This window comes from Rattus norvegicus, chromosome 14 (genome assembly GCF_021556685.1).
Source record: "Rattus norvegicus strain SHRSP/BbbUtx chromosome 14, alternate assembly SHRSP_T2T, whole genome shotgun sequence".
Classification (NCBI taxonomy): domain Eukaryota; kingdom Metazoa; phylum Chordata; class Mammalia; order Rodentia; family Muridae; genus Rattus; species Rattus norvegicus.
The window spans coordinates 53,447,974-53,466,442 of NC_141547.1; positions in this window are offsets into that span (position 1 = coordinate 53,447,974).

Sequence of the window (18,469 nt, forward strand, 5' to 3'; positions counted from 1 at the left end):
ATACCAGGTACCGAAGTTAAATCAGGAACAGATAAACCAGTTAAACAACCCCATAACTCCTAAGGAAATAGAAGCAGTCATTAAAGGTCTCCCAACCAAAAAGAGCCCAGGTCCAGACGGGTTTAGTGCAGAATTCTATCAAACCTTCAGAGAAGACCTCATACCAATTTTATCCAAACTATTCCACAAAATTGAAACAGATGGATCACTACCGAATACCTTCTACGAAGCCACAATTACTCTTATACCTAAACCACACAAAGACACAACAAAGCAAGAGAACTTCAGACCAATTTCCCTTATGAATATCGACGCAAAAATACTCAACAAAATTCTGGCAAACCGAATCCAAGAGCACATCAAAACAATCATCCACAATGACCAAGTAGGCTTCATCCCAGGCATGCAGGGATGGTTTAATATACGGAAAACCATCAACGTGATCCATTATATAAACAAACTGAAAGAACAAAACCACATGATCATTTCATTAGACGCTGAGAAATCATTTGACAAAATTCAACACCCCTTCATGATAAAAGTCCTGGAAATAATAGGAATTCAAGGCCCACACCTGAACATAGTAAAATCCATATACAGCAAACCAGTTGCTAAGATTAAACTAAATGGAGAGAAACTTGAAGCAATCCCACTCAAATTAGGGACCAGACAAGGCTGCCCACTCTCTCCCTACTTATTCAATATAGTTCTTGAAGTTCTAGCCTGAGCAATCAGATAACAAAAGGAGGTCAAAGAATACAGTTCGGAAAAGAAGAAGTCAAAATATCACTATTTGCAGATGATATGATAGTATATTTAAGTGATCCCAAAAGTTCCACCAGAGAACTCCTAAAGCTGATAAACAACTTCAGCAAAGTGGCTGGGTATAAAATTAAGTCAAATAAATCAGTTGCCTTCCTCTATACAAAAGAGAAACAAGCCGAGAAAGAAATTAGGGAAACGACACCCTTCATAATAGACCCAAATAATATAAAGTACCTCGGTGTGACTTTAACAAAGCAAGTAAAAGATCTGTACAATAAGAACTTTAAGACACTGAAGAAGGAAATTGAAGAAGACCTCAGAAGATGGAAAGATCTCCCATGCTCATGGATTGGCAGGATTAATATAGTAAAAATGGCCATTTTATCAAAAGCAATCTACAGATTCAATGCAATCCCCATCAAAATACCAATCCAATACTTCAAAGAGTTAGACAGAACAATTTGCAAATTCATCTGGAATAACAAAAAACCCAGGATAGCTAAAGCTATCCTCAACAATAAAAGGACTTCAGGGGGAATCACTATCCCTGAACTCATGCAGTATTACAGAGCAATAGTGATAAAAACTGCATGGTATTGGTACAGAGACAGACAGATAGACCAATGGAATACAATTGAAGACTCAGAAATGAATCCACACACCTCTGGTCACTTGATTTATGACAAATGAGCCAAAACCATCCAATGGAAAAAAGATAGCATTTTCAGCAATTGGTGCTGGTTCAACTGGAGGTCAACATGTAGAAGAATGCAGATCGATCCATGCTTATCACCCTGTACATAGTTTAAGTCCAAGTGGATCAAGGACCTCCACATCAAACCAGACACATTCAAACTAATAGAAGAAAAACAAGGGAAGCATCTGGAACACATGGGCACTGGAAAAAATTTCCTAAACAAAACACCAATGGCTTAAGGTCTAAGATCAAGAATCAACAAATGGGATCTCATAAAACTGCAAAGCTTCTGTAAGGCAAAGGACACTGTGGTTAGGACAAAACGGCAACCAACAGATTGGGAAAAGATCTTTACCAATCCTACAACAGATAGAGGCTTATATCCAAAATATACAAAGAACTCAAGTAGTTACACCGCAGGGAGACAAATAACCCTATTAAGAAATGGGGTTCAGAGCTAAACAAAGAATTCACAGTTGAGGAATGCCGAATGGCTGAGAAACACCTAAAGAAATGTTCAACATCTTTAGTCATAAGGGAAATGCAAATCAAAACAACCCTGAGATTTCACCTCACACCAGTGAGAATGGCTAAGATCAAAAACTCAGGGGACAACAGATGCTGGCGAGGATGTGGAGAAAGAGGAACACTCCTCCATTGTTGGTGGGATTGCAAACTGTTACAACCATTCTGGAACTCAGTCTGGAGGATCCTCAGAAAATTGGACATTGAACTGCCAGAGGATCCAGCTATACTTCTCGGAACATATACCCAAAAGATGCCCCAACATATAAAAAAGACACGTGCTCCACTATGTTCATTGCAGCCTTATTTATAATAGCCAGAAGCTGGAATGAACCCAGATGCCCTGCAACAGAGGAATGGATACAGAAATTGTGGTACATCTACACAATGGAATAGTACTCAGCTATCAAAAACAACGACTTTATGAAATTCGTAGCCAAATGGTTGGAACTGGAAAATATCATCCTGAGTGAGCTAACCCAATCCCAGGAAGACATACATGGTATGCACTCATTGATAAGTGACTATTAGCCCAAATGCTTGAATTACCCTAGATGCCTAGAACAAATGAATGTCAAGACGGATGATCAAAATGTGAATGCTTCACTCCTTCTTTAAAAGGGGAACAAGAATACCCTTGGCAGGGAAGAGAGAGGCAAAGATTCAAACAGAGACTGAAGGAACACCCATTCAGAGCCTGCCCCACATGTGGCCCATACATATACAGCCACCCAACTAGACAAGATGGATGAAGCAAAGAAGTGCAGAACGACAGGAACCGGATGTAGATCGCTCCTGAGAGACACAGCCAGAATACAGCAAATAAGAGGCGAATGCCAGCAGCATACCACTGAACTGAGAATAGAACCCCCGTTGAAGGAATCAGAGAAAGAACTGAAAGAGCTTGAAGGGGCTCGACACCCCATATGTACAACAATGCCAAGCAACCAGAGCTTCCAGGGACTAAGCCACTACCTAAAGACTATACATGGACTGACCCTGGACTCTGACCTCATAGGTAGCAATGAATATCCTAGTAAGAGCACCAGTGGAAGGGGAAGCCCTGGTTCCTGCTAAGACTGAACCCCCAGTGAACTAGACTTGGGAGGAGGGCGGCAATGGGGGGAGGTTTGGGAGGGGAACACCCATAAGGAAGGGGAGGGTGGAGGGGGATGTTTGCCCAGATACCGGGAAAGGGAATAACACTCGAAATGTATATAAGAAATACTCAAGTTAATAAAAAAAAAAAAGAAATGTAATTATGTGTCATTTGACAGTTCCCAGTATCACAAATTCCCTGGTTAAAGACTCTACAACTTTCTGGATTACTAGGTATTAGTTTCAAATACTTCAAACAATAAATTACATATATTAATAAAAATAGGAGTTATCTTCTACCTACAGCAATAAGCATATATTAAAATTTTAAAATATAAGATTTTTTCGTCTATTAATTAATATTTCTTCTATTAAAAAATTAATGGGGGGCTGGGGATTTAGCTCAGTGGTAGAGCGCTTACCAAGGAAGCGCCAGGCCCTGGGTTCGGTCCCCAGCCCCGAAAAAAAGAACAAAGAAAAAAATTAATGGATATTCATTTGCTGGAATGTAGTATCTTTCCAGAAGTTAGTTTCTGTAATGGTTACTTTTTAGGAGAATGAAGTTAAGTATATTAAATCTGATGCTTCAAGGACACCATTACAAACAGAACTATATCTTAGAACATGGATATAGGTAGTCACTATTTCAGAAAACTGAGTTTAGAAGAATCGTCCATTAGAGTAGAGAGTGATTTCTTCAGGTGTAATGACTCTGATGTCTCTTTTGTCAGTGACAGTGTCTCTTTCCTAAAAATAATATAATATATACTTCCACCTGTGTGTTATTCTTTGATAATCACATGTTATTACCCAGAATGCTTTGGCTTTGATATTTCACAATGTGGATTCAAATGACTGTCCCTCAGTTGATAAGTCTGTATTATCCTCACATACTACAGAGGAGGACAGGAAGAGGGAGGTGTGTGATTAATGTTCTAGTCAATGAACTGCTTCACAGCGGAGGAGAGGCAAGGTGATTGTAAAGGAAACTGTTATTCTTGACTCAGGCTTCCTATTCATTACTGCTATAAGGTATCCTTATTCAGTTGTATTGTTATTATGTACAATATTAAACATTGTTAGTACTGATAGAAAAATAAAGCCAAGCTGTGATGTAGTTGTGTGCATTACTTAAGGCATATGCATACTGTAAAAAAGAAGAACCAAACACAGTGCTTTGGAATTTGAAAGGAATTGGATAACTTGGACTAATTTTTTCAAAATTCATATTTGAAAGCCTAGTGCTTTTTTTTTGAAACAGTTAGCAACAAGTCATCTGCTTCTAGAAAATGAAGGAATCAGGGCATCTCTAAAAAGTGATCAAACTGAATTAAAGCCTTGTACAGAAAAATGAAAAGAAGTGACAGATTTCTGTATCTCAACGTAATACCACTTAAACTGTCAGGGAGACATTTTGTGGAAAGAGCTGTATTCTTAATTAAGGACATAAAGAACATGAGAATAAATGCTAACACTTTCAAACCATAGACAGAGTTAACCAGCTGTGTTTAACCTAGTCTCAAAAGGACAAAGAAAGGCACCTGCAAGCACAACAGATGTGTCTGGTTTGCTTAAGGAAGTGAACTAGATAGACAGAATTCAAGATGACTACTTCCTAACAATATTCAAAATTAAGATGCCTGTGTGCACTTAAGGTCATCCAAATGGGTGGTCGTAATTTTTTCTGAAACCAAATGTTTTGTAAAAGAAAAAAGGAGAAGCAACTGTACATTCACTTCTAACATACACTTTTCCCAAAGTAATGTTTCAACACTATCAAGAATGTCCACACTATTCTAAATACAAGGTCTTCTTAAATGATTTTTAAAATCACATTATCAGATGTGTATATATATCTTCCTTAAAGTAAATACACATACAGACATGTTTAGAAGTATAGTAAACCCACATAAAAGTGAGACAGTGATGAAGGGAGGAAGGAAAGCTCCCTCACTCAGGTAAGATAAAATAATTCTTATTCAGTAAACCATAGAAATACATTGGTCCTAATAAGAAACTATCATGCTAATTTTAAATATGAAATTAATTTGGATAGTTATGTATAATATATAATATATTCCATTGTCATTTGGTACTACAGAATTTAATTGCATTTTTACTCTTCATTACAAATCGTCACCAGGAAGTTTTATTTTTACTGGGAAAAAAATATTTTAATAGGGTTACATTCCAAATCTCAACAATTTTCCAAAATTAAGTCTTATTGTTTGCTCACTCAAATTTGCTCTCATAACTTAGTCACCTGGGATTGGTTGCAGTATTCAGATCAGTCTGAATTTCTCTCCACCGAGAAACATTGGAAACAACACTAGAATCTTACACCCACTAAAGAAGCAAGAATTTTCTCCATATCTCCAGACTGAGAATACAAGTACACAAAAATAGAATGACTTTGTCCACTACCTTGCAAGACTAAATATTCTCTCTCTCTCTCTCTCTCTCTCTCTCTCTCTCTCTCTCTCTCTCTCTCTCTCTCTCTCTCTCTCTCTCTCCCTTTTCTGCAATTGCTGTCTTGTGTGTGTCATTGAGTCTCTGCATCTGATTCTCCACAAGGCCTAGAAAAAAATGATTTTCAGATGTTCTTCCCTTCAGTCTTCTCCACTCATTTCTCTAATTCTAAGATCAAGCTCCAGATAATCAGAGATTTCCTTCTTTACATTCACATGCTACACAGCTGTGAATTTATACCTTGGGGCAAAGTATGCTACTTTGTTAAGGGATAGAAGAGGCACTCAGGTAGAGAGGAGAGTATCTCAGTACAGATATGTTCTTTTAATGCACATAATACATACTTAATAAAACAATTGCACTGAAATAAAACAATAGAAAAATTTTACTTAAATTGAATAATAGGAAAATATGACATGGTAAATGTGAATACTTTCTATGAACACACATAGGTAAATTTCCATTTCTAAATTCATCTAATAAATTCTTACCACATATATGTTCCCTTATAGGCTTTGTTTGTAGCCATAGAAACATTATACACACGGTAATATGCTCATTAAAACTATATTTTATGGCCAGTGAACTAGCTCAGCATGTAAAGGAATTTGCTACCAACCCAGCTTACCTGACAATCTGAATTCAATCACTGAGAGCAACAAAATAGAGAGAGCTGCCTGGCTCAAGCACCTCTCTCTTCCACAAGCACATGCCCCTCTGGGGACACAAAATTGATATGAAAATTATTTTATTTTAGTGATCAAATATATTAAAAATTAAGCTTATAATCATACAATTTTCATAAATTTCATTTTAATGAAATGAAAGTGAGGGCAGTACTATATTTCGGTAAGATGGTAGATTAATTGTAGCTCACAGTCTGACATCTAGGATCACTGTCAGAAGTTAAGCAGACAGCAGACTGGAAACAAAAGATGCCAGGAAAACAGCAAATGAAGGTTAGAGGCAGTATAATTATCCATGATGACCTGGTCCACTAATGTATCAAACTGTCCCATGTAGATTCATAGACGCTTCTGAAACATCTTTGAAATGACTGTGATTTCCTTTAGAATCAGTCCACAAATGCGACTTTCGGTTGTCCTTGGACAAATAATGTGTAGATTTCAAATTTGGATATGTCTTTATTTAAAACACTAAACTTTCTTTGAATGAGTATCAATGCACTAATGCCCGTGTGTGACTGTGTGTGCGTGTGTCTGTGTGTGTGCATGTGTGTGTGTGTGTGTGTGTGTGAGACCACCTTACTTCATGTAATAATAGTTTTAACATTTGTTTATATTCTACATTAAGAGATTTTTGTCATTTCATTTAGAATCTTAATACTTCTTTCCATTATTTTAATTTTTAAGAATAAGTGACATTTCCTTTGATAAACACACAGATGATTAATAGTTCTTAAATTTGTCCCTCTTTAAAATTCTGAGTCCTGTTAATTATTAGTTGTACAATGGGGATATTATATTAGTTATAATAATATCATAAAATTATCTGAGTAATAGAAACCATGAGCATATCATATATGTTGTTTACATTTAAAGAAAAATTAAAAACAATGATGAATAGGAACATATTTTATGTGAACCTGGCTATCTGTAATCATTGGCTGATACTAGCTCATAGGTACAGAATTATTCCTAATGACAATCAGGAGTTAATCAGAGTTATATGTTTAGTTTTCTGTATGTGTTACCTTATACTTATAACAAATAAAAATAGATATTTAAAACTCAAATGATCAAACATGCTTTAAAGAATCAATACAGATTCCATTTATGTGATAAAAAATTCTCAGTTTATTGCATGTTTAAAAAGTATAATGGAGTGCTTTTCAAATCAATAAACGTATACCATATCATCTCCAATATTTTCATTTGTCTTTCTCACATTTAAGTTCTTTAACTAGTACGTACAATGATACGAATCAATAACATTATAATTCTTAATAATATTATTTTACAATTTACTTTTTTATGTGATTACAGTAAAATGTTAATTAACAAGATATTGATCTACTTTTGACTAGAAATAAATTGTGTTTGTAAAAATTTAGTTGTATGGTGATACCTTTTAAATAGGTTCTCTAAAAAGGAAAGCCAACCATGATGACTTCTGAACATAATGTGTTGACCAATAAATTAGTAGTTTAAGCGAAAATTACCCAGTAAAAAGTCAATCAATTCAATTCATTACCCTTATTTTAAGTTTAATACAGATCCCAAACACATTATCATTTTGTTGATTAATAGATTTATTAATCATCTCTGCAAATGCTATTCCATAACTCTGATTTTTCAACAGTTAAGCAGTGGTTTCTGTACTCTTCCCATACTCTGCACTTTCTTGGAGGCATTGCTGAATCTTTACAGTAAATAAATGTGGTAATGTCTATTTTGGACTTTGGAGATGTAATCAGTACAGCTGTGTTTTATTTCTGGGAGGACTTCATTTCTCAGCTTATGAAATTGTAGGAAAGATGATGAGATAAGTAGGAAGTAAGTAAAAGCAAAGAACCAAGGATAGGAAACATTTGCCTCATTCTCCCCAATGATGATGATGAGGAAAATTTGTTTTAGCCAATGAAATGTAGCCTTAAAATGGAAGTAGTAACAAGGTATCAAATAATAACTCTCTTCTTGTGGATCACAGATTTTGAATATTTGAAATTATTCATAATTTTAAGTATATTGAAATAGCTTCTTCTGGACCAACATATTTGGACTACATACCTCTCTACAGAGGTAAATTGTTGTTATAAATTTATGAATTTTGTTCAAATAAACTATGACATACATGCAACTCTACAGTATTGCATGAAATGTATATGTTGGTTAAGTTGCTATACCTAACTTAAGGTTGCTAGTTTCCAAGATGGAACAAAATATGTGTTTGAAAATAAGTTTTTAAAAAGAAATGTCCCTATATCAATGTGATTTTAAATTTAGGTATATTTTAGCCATTTTTTTGCTTTGAAATATTTAAACGAAAATAGTCACAATAATATTTGAAGTGGAAACTTATCAACAGTTCTTGGAAAGTTGTTTGGATGGTGTTTTGCTGTGGCAAACATGTGAAGGAATGTTTCCTTAAAGTGGACACAGGTGTGAAAGGCTTAAGCAGACTCACATAGAAACAATTTGCTGAAGCAGACATAGGAGAGAGGGTGTTCTGCCAAAGCAAATGTGTGAAAGGACACATGATGAAGAATTCTTCGGTAACAATAAGCATGTACTGGTCTACCTTACATTGTGTAGGTAAGCTGCATTTGGTGGGACACAGCAGAATCGGGCTGATTGGATACTCATGCTAAGGCAAGACACATGCTGAGGCACACATGATGTTTGAAGAGTATAAATAGGACTCAATGAAGTAACAGAGACAGATCTTGACTTGGATTGTACAGAGGTTGTTGGTCTCTCATCTTTGCTGATCTTTGTTTCCCTGAGAGAGGCACAGGTGTGAAGATCTCCTAGTGTTCCTGCTGGTCCCTCCTGCTAACTCTGCTAGGTTGTGTCACAGCTTTTACTAAGGTGACTCTAACATACTGCTGCTGTGTCTGTGAAGTGTTTGCAAGTGGATCAAGCTACTGCCTGCTAATCTGTGAATTGAACTCCTGATTTCCAGACAGTAGAGGTCCATTTCCATCTATCCTTTCGTTTCCACTAGTTCTTGTGGTTGGTGGGCTTCATGGGATGTTAAAGTATGTCAGAAACTTCTTTCAAAATAACATTTGAAAAAATTAAAGTTAAGAATATTACTTATTGAGTGTGGACACTTTGAACAGGCTTCAAATGTTTCCTGTGTATTATTCTCCTTAATACTAAGCAAGAAATGATTGCTGTGATGTTATGCTGCTTGATACTAAGCTGATGCCTGGTCATAGTAAAATTATATAGATATAGATAGATATAGATATAGATGTAGATATAGATATAGATGTAGATATAGATAGTGAGAGTGATACTGATAGAGATAGAGATGGTTTTCAATACTAGATCATTAGAGATAAAGAAAAATGTTATCAATTAACTCACTCTTTGTTGTTATGCCTTTCAGAACACAGCTACAATATTCAAAGTTTACTTGAATGAACATCAAACTGTGGTGAACAGATCCAAGGCCTCATATTTTAAGCCTCATTTGAAGCCACACCTCATAATTAGTACTAATCAATCATGCCATGAGTGGAGCAGTGGTAAAGTAATCAGAGGAGTTGCCTTACCAGATGGTATAATAGACAGATCTCCCCATGTTGCCTACATTTAGAAACAAAATAGTTATTTTTAGTTATATGGCACTGAAACATTTTGCATTCACCAGTGAATTCATAGAAGAATACAGCTGAAAAACCTGAGGATTTTGTGAATTCTCCAACAAGATATGCAAATCATGTCATAGGAATAATCTCAAATATTGTTCAAATGCTACTTCCTCCACAACTATCTTTACATTCAGTAATGCACTCACCTCTCAATCGTTTCCTGATCAGCTCATCCGCAACTGAACTGGTATCTGAGGTCTTTGAGATACTTTAGAGAAACTTGAATAATCACACTCTATAAAGCACAAAAGCCACTTTTCAAATATGAAGCTCATCCAGATTACCAAACGCCTGTGTTCTAGAAAATAACTAAGAAAACAAGAAGTAATTAATGTCAGCTCCACCATCCATTTTTCTAAAGGAACTACTACACACTTAAGGTTCTTATTCCATGATGGTTATTGTGGTGGTTCAGAGGCATCATAGTTGTGTAGGACTGTCAGTTACTTCCCTCCTTAGAAAGCTTGCTCATTTCTGACACCATGAAAGCAAGTCCTCAGAAGGGATTAATGTCTATTTCAGCTTAGAGGCCTCTGAGTTCTGCAACTAAAGGCATGGTATTCAGCAATAGGTACTTACTTTTCCCATCTAAATGTCAACAAATTATAATAGCAATAATGTGTAGAATTTTTAATATCTCTTAACAACTATGACCAGCAACTCCGAATTCTCATGTCTATATTTAGAGTTTTCGTTGGAAAGTCTTTGGCTCTTAGAGGGAGCATTATTAACCCACATGATTTAATTTCATTTAAACTGTGTATTAAAGTTGAGGGTTAATGCTCTGATAATATCATAGGAAATGATGTGGAAAAAGTTTAAAAGCCAGAAATGCAAGTAGTTTGATATAATATATGTCTTCTCAGAGTGTCAAAAACTACTCCTGTAAACTCGTACCAAATGGTCAACCCTGGAAACATTCATATATAAATGAATGTTTATATGTAAACATTCTGAATATAAATGTATGCATGGGACAATTATTAATGAAAGAAAGCAAGGATTGTATATGGTAGGGTTTGGATAGAGATAAGGGAAAATAATAGTATAATATTATCATAATCTACAATGGTCTTTAAAAAGAGAGTATTAAGGTAGAATCAGAAAAAAATCTAAATGGGGCATTATATATAATTATAATTCACTCTAGAGATGTGTGAAATTATGAAATAAATAAACTATATTTTATTTATATTATAAAAAATAAAATATTATTTAATTTAAAAATAAGATGATATAAAGAAAAATACCCACAAGCTTCTGTAATTGGGTATTTATTCAATTTACTCTACCACCTCACTGACTCACATGGCATTCTTTCTAGCCTTGCTTACTGCTTACTCTTTATCATAAGATAAACATCTCTATTTTTAATACCTATGTTACTAACAGAGATCATTGGCTAAATAATATTGTCTGTTCTCAGCATTGCAAAAGGTTCTTTTCTTTCACCTTACAATCATCTTTTTCATGTAAGCTCTGTACTATTTAATTTAATATTTCAGTTTAGCACATCCTAGTGTCTTTGAGAGGAGGTCTCGGATGATGAATTTCCTATATCAGATTGGATTCCATAAAGTGTCTGTCAAGTATTCTTTGGTTATTGATGCAAGAGAGCTCAGCTTTGCAGGCAGTGATATCACAAGTCAAGTGGTTCTGAGCTGTACCAGAAAGTTAACTAAGCATGAACCTGTGAGAAAGCAAGCCATTCTGCTATAAGTCTCCTTTCTGTGATAGACTGTGACTTGGAAGTGTATGACAACTACAGTTTTTAATAAGTTGCATCACAAAGAATGAAAAAGAAAAGGAAAAAAAATCATCTTTAAGTTATTTTTGAGGGTAGTGGTCTCAGAAAGGAAAGAGAAGTGAAACAAGCTTCAAGTTCCCTCTTTTACTTAATTCTGTGTTGTTTTCATGTGATAGAACCAACCATGATGTTGATTTGAAAGCTTCCAACAACTATTAAGAAACTTCAAGTAAATCATCAATTCTATCTACTTTCACATTCTATCTGACACTGTATGGTATCTATACCTGAGAGCAATTGTGAGTTTCTTAAAGAGCATAAAATTGTTTTATCTGCTAGAAGATTGTGTGATCTATCATTTAAAACTAAAGTGTCCTTAAAAGAGTTAAGAACAGAAAATAAGTTGAAAAGAAAAATAAGATGGTTAGTTGAACATTTTTATGCATCCATGATCTGAAAGAGTGTGCTCATAGTTATAACTCAAATTCACTTACTACAGTAAGTTTTCCCTGATAAATATAAAGCAAAAAAATTAACCACTAAACACACACACACACACACACACACACACACACACACACACACACACACAAATCATGGGCATACGACAATGTTTAATATGAAGATTTTCTTCCACAGAAGTAAACACAACAAGCAGAAAATGAGAGGTTCTGTCTTGAATAATTTTAGTATCATTTGAAATTTGATAATATAATTAGGTCTTCTTAAAGAAGATTAATGAAATAACAAGATCTCCTAATGAGTGGATGGGAGAACCCTGTTACTATACAATGGGGGACAGCTCCCTATTACTCTATGTTACAGTTGTGTTCTACACTGTACATTAAATTCATAACTTTAGTATGGGGTATAAGGTCAAGGTTTAACACAAAAGCAACTAAATACCTTTTTTTTCAGGATCTTAGTTTTTATAATAAGGAATATATATGTATGTAATTAATAAATATCAGCATGTAAGCAATTAAATACATTCTGTAATTTAAGGAAAATATTTACTACTTTAATACAAACATTTTAAATTCTTTAATTTAACTAATGTATTATAATATGAAATCCATTGCCAATTTTGACTACTAACTGAAGATAAATTGGCTTTTGCATTCTAGCTAATACATGTATTGATGTACATGCACATTTGTGTATTTATGTATATGAATACATATATAATTACATATTACTATATATATATGCTTCCGTATAACTCACATTGTCTACTGTATATTACATAATATACATTTCTATTATACTTGAATATTTTATATCAACTGAGATGTGATTAAAGACCCAGCTAAGATAATATATATAGTGATTGGGCTTTATTGTTTTTAATTTTATTGAGAAATAGTTCACAGACATAGAAGTATATCAATCACATCTTGACAGCATGTTTCTTTTATACACTGTATGATTGTGAAAAGATTATCAAAATCAAACAAATAAACACATGCACATTTTTATGATTCTCTGCTTTTTACTATAGTCTAAGTCTTTCTGTGAAAACATTTTAAATGTTATGGTCAAATGATATAGACATTCAAACATGCCTAGGTGTATGTGTAAATGTCTACAGCAGTACTAAGAAATATGCTGTATATTACAAACTCCAGAATCCATTTCTTGTCTGGGACTATACATTGTTCATGATCACAAGGCACTCCTCTCCTCTCTTATCCTGGTAATGAGCATTCAGTTTGGTGCTTCTTTGCTTTGTTTGCTTACATATCTAAGTTGGATGATGCACTGTTTATTTTTGAATGCCTGATTTATTTTTCTCACTATAATATTTTTCTTGTTCATCCATGGTTAGTTTTGTTTCCTAAGTCCATTCAACAGAGTTACTGCTGCATCAATCATCAGGATTATGTAACTGTATTAGTTTACCAATCTCTAGAGATGTTTTCTCCCACAATATCTTATCTATTTTATATTTCTGTCAACAGTAGAAAAACTTCCTTTCTGTTCTCCAACATTTCTAACTGTCTTTGCTTTGTTTGTTAGCCACTTGCACTGATATACAATACCAACATTTCAGGAAAATCTGTCTGTATATTAATTAATGCAGAAAATGTTTTTACATAATCTCATATTTACTTTTCTAGGTAGCTGCAAAACTTTCATCTTTTGCTAAAAGCCATAAAAGAGTATATGCTTTTTTCATAAATATATGTGTCTTTTGTTCCTAAAAATATAGTTAATTTGCCTGTGATAATGGTAAAAAATCATACAATAATAAATCCTATTTGGATTTGCCTTCTGGAAAAATACATGGAGTGGTTACTAAAACAGCAACAAGCTATATCCAGTAGAACTTCTGTGCATGTAATTAAGTTAGCATTCACATTAGGGTTGCAGAGTGTTTTGGGAACTGGAGGTGAAGAATTCTGTGTTTTGGATTATTGTTTGATTTGTGGGGTTTTTTTTGTAGTTTTGTTTTATTTTGATATTCTCTCTCTCTCTGTGCGTGTGTGTGTGTGTGTGTGTGTGTGCTTGTGTGTGAGTGTGTGTGTGTGTGTGTGTGTTATTTTTAGTATAACCTGGAATGGATGAGTTGTTTGTTTGAATGAGAATTACATCCATAGGCTCATATAATTGCATATTTGGTTATCAGTAGGAAGATTGGTTATGAAGAATAAGAGGTATTGCCTTGTGGAGAAGGTATATTGCTGGGAATGGACTTTAAGTTGTCCTTTTTCTCATTTTGCTTGCTTCTTCTAGATCATGGTATACAAAACTCAGGTACTTCCCTTTAACTGTTTGCTTACAAATTAATGGGGCTCAGGGCTGTTATAAAAATGAACTAAGGTTCTGAAACTAAGCAAGCCTTAATTTTATATTTTTTTGTGTGTGTACTTCATTTTATTTCATTTTATTTTATTTTTTTTGGGGGGAAGTTGGTTTATCTTCGTTTTTATATTATTTTTTTATTAACTTGAGTATTTCTTATTTACATTTCAAATGTTATTCCCTTTCCCGGTTTCCGGCAAACATCCCCTTAATCCCTCCCCCTCCCCTTCTTAATGAGTGTTCCCCTCCCCACCCTCCCCCCATTGCCGCCCTCCCCCCAACAATCACGTTCACTGGGGGTTCAGTCTTAGCAGGACCAAGGGCTTCCCCTTCCACTGGTGATCTTACTAGGATATTCATTGCTATCTATGAGGTCAGAGTCCAGGGTCAGTCCATGTATAGTCTTTAGGTAGTGGCTTAGTCCCTGGAAGCTCTAGTTCCTTGGCATTGTTGTTCATAAGGGTACTCAAGCCCTTTCAAGCTCTTCCAGTTCTTTCTCTAATTCCTTCAATGGAGGTCCTATTCTCAGTTCAGTGGTTTGCTGCTGGCATTCGCCTCTGTATTTGCTGTATTCTGGCTGTGTCTCTCAGGAGCGATCTACATCCGGCTCCTGTCAGCCTGCACTTCTTTGCTTCATCCATCTTGTCTAATTGGGTGGCTGTATATGTATGGGCCACATGTGGAGCAGGCTCTGAATGGGTGTTCCTTCTGTCTCTGTTTTAATCTTTGCCTCTCTATTCGCTGCCAAGGGTATTCTTGTTCCCCCTTTTAAAGAAGGAGTGAAACATTCACATTTTGATCATCTGTCTTGAATTTCATGTGTTCTATGCATCTAGGGTAATTCAAGTATTTGGGCTAATAGCCACTTATCAATGAGTGCATACCATGTGTGTTTTGCTATGATTAGGTTACCTGACTTGGGATAATATTTTCAAGTTCCAACCATTTGTCTATGAATTTCATAAAGTCATTGTTTTTGATAGCCGAGTAATATTACATTGTGTAGATGCACCACATTTTCTGTATTTATTCCTCTGTTGAAAGGCATTTGGATTCTTTCCAGCTTCTGGCTATTATAAATAAGGCTGCTATGAACATAGGGGAGCATGTGTCTTTTTTATATGTTGGGGCATCTTGTGGGTATATGCCCAAGAGAGGTATAGATGGATTCTCAGGCAGTTCAATGTCCAACTTTCTGAGGAACCTCCAGACTGATTTCCAGAATGGTTTTACCAGTCTGCAATCCCACCAACAATGGAGGAGTGTTCCTCTTTCTCCACATCCTCACCAGCATTTGTTGTCACCTGAGTTTTTGATCTTAGCCATTCTCACTGGTGTGAGGTGAAATCTCAGGGTTGTTTTAATTTGCATTTCCCTTATGACTAAAGATGTTGAACATTTCTTGAGGTGTTTCTCAGCCATTTGGCATTCCTCAGCTGTGAATTCTATGTTTACTTCTTAGCCCCATTTTTTAATATGGTTATTTGTCTCCCTGTTGTCTAACTTCACGAGTTCTTTGTATATTTTGTATATAAACCCTCTATCTGTTGTAGGATTGGTAAAGATCTTTTCCCAATCTGTTGGTTGACGTTTTGTCCTAATCAGAGTGTCCTTTGCCTTAAGGAAGCTTTGCAGTTTTATGAGATCCCATTTGTCGATTCTTGATCTTAGAACATAAGCCATTGGTGTTTTGTTCAGGAAATTTTTTCCAGTGCCTATGTGTTCAAGATGCTGCCGTAGTTTTTCTTCTATTAGTTTGAGTGTATCTGGTTAGATGTGGAGGTCCTTGATCCACTTGGACTTAAGCTTTGTACAGGGTGATAAGCATGGATCGATCTGCATTCTTCTACATGTTGACCTCTAGTTGAACCAGCACCATTTGCTGAAAATGCTATCTTTTTTCCATTGATTGGTTTTGGCTCCTTTGTCAAAAATCAGGTGCCCATAGGTGTGTGGGTTCATTTCTGGGTCTTCAATTCTGTTCTATTGGTCTATCTGTTTGTCTCTATAGCAATACCATGCAGTTTTTCTCACTATTGCTCTGTAATATTGCTTGAGTTCATTGATAGTGATTTCCCCTGAAGTCCTTTTATTGTTGAGAATAGTTTTAGCTATCCTGGGTTTTTTGTTATACCAGATGAATTTGCAAATTGTTCTGTCAAACTCTTTGAAGAATTGGATTGGTATTTTGATGGGGATTGCATTGAATCTGTAGATTGCTTTTGGTAAAATGGCCATTTTTACTATATTAATCTTGCCAATCCATGAGCATGGGAGATCTTTCCATCTTCTGAGGTCTTCAATTTCTTTCTTCAGAGTCTTGAAGTTCTTATTGTACAGATCTTTTACTTGCTTGGTTAAAGTCACACAGAGGTACTTTATTTTGTTTGGGTGTATTATTAAAGGTGTCCTTTTTTCTTTATAAGAGTTGCCTTTGTCATGTTCTATCTTCACAGCAACATACACTAACTAAGGCAGTAAACCTTCAGCAGGCATGAGATAGTATCTCCAACAATAAAATATATGTCCAGATGAAATGTTCAACATCCTTAGTCATTAGGGAAATGCAAATCAAAACAACCCTGAAATTCTACCTCATACCAGTCAGAATAGATAAGATTAAATCTCAGGTCAGAACAAATGCTGATGAGGATGTGCAGAATGAGGAACATTTCCCCATTGCTGGTGGGATTGCAAGCTGGGATAACCACTCTTGGAATCTGTCTGGAAGTTCCTTCAAAAATTAGACATTGTACTACCTGAGGACCCAGCTGTACAACTCCTTGGCATATACCGAAAGATGCTCCAATCTAAAACAAGGACACATGCTCCACTATGTTCATAGCAGCCTTATTTATAGTAACTAGAAACTGAAAAGAACCCAGATGTCCTTCAACAGAGGAATGGATACAGAAAATGTGGCCATTTACAGAATGTAATACTACTCCGCTATTAAAAAGATGACTTCATGAAATTCTTAGGCAAATGTATGGAACTAGAAAATATCATCTTCAGTGAGGTAATACAATCACAAAAGAACACACATGGTATGCACTCACTGATAAATGGATATTAATCCAAAAACTTGGAATACCCAAGATACAATCCACAGAAAATGTGAAGCTTAAGAAGCAACACTAAAGTGTGGAACCTCGAAGCTTCAGTCCTTAGAAGGGAGAACAAAATACAGGTAGAAACACAGAGACAAAGAATGGAGCAGAGACTGAAGGGAAGGCCATCCTGAGATTGCCCCACATGGCGATCCATCATATATGCACCCACCAAACCCAGAAACTATTGCTGATGTTAAGAAGTGCTTGTTGACAGGAGCCTGATATAGCTGTCTCCTGAGAGGCTTTATTAAAGCCTGTCAAATACAGAGGCAGCTAACCATTGGATTGAGAATGAAGAGTTATAGAAAGGACTAAAGGAGCTTAAGAGGTTTGCAATCTTATAGGAAGAACAACAATATCAACCCACCAGACACTCCAGAGCTTCCAGGGACTAAACCCCCAACCAAAGAGTACATATGGAGTACCCATGGCTCCAGCTTTATATTTAGCAGATGATGGTTTTGTCAGGCATCAGTAGGAGCAGAGGACCTTGGTCTTGTGAAGGCTAAATGTCCCAGTGTAGGAGAATGCCAGGCAGCAAGGAGGGAAGCAGTGAATGGTGAGTGGGGAAACACCCTCAAAGAAGCAGCGGTAGATAGAAGGTTTCTAGAGGGGAAACTCGAAAATGGGTTAACATGTGAAATGTAAATAAAGAAAAAACAACAACCCTATCAACCCTCTGATTGAGAGTAGGATTCAATTTTATGGGGAATGTTTTAAAAAGACAAGTTGCTAGTGGAAACAGAATTAGCAAGAGAATAAGTTCACAGGTTAGAAGAGAGTATGAGAGTTAGTGTGAAGCTAACCAGAGTAATTCAGTCATATCCTGAGAGTAGAAAGTTTGCATCAGTTAGCTTGGAAAGGAGATTTGAGCATGAGGAGATGCATTAAACTAGAAATGGTGACTT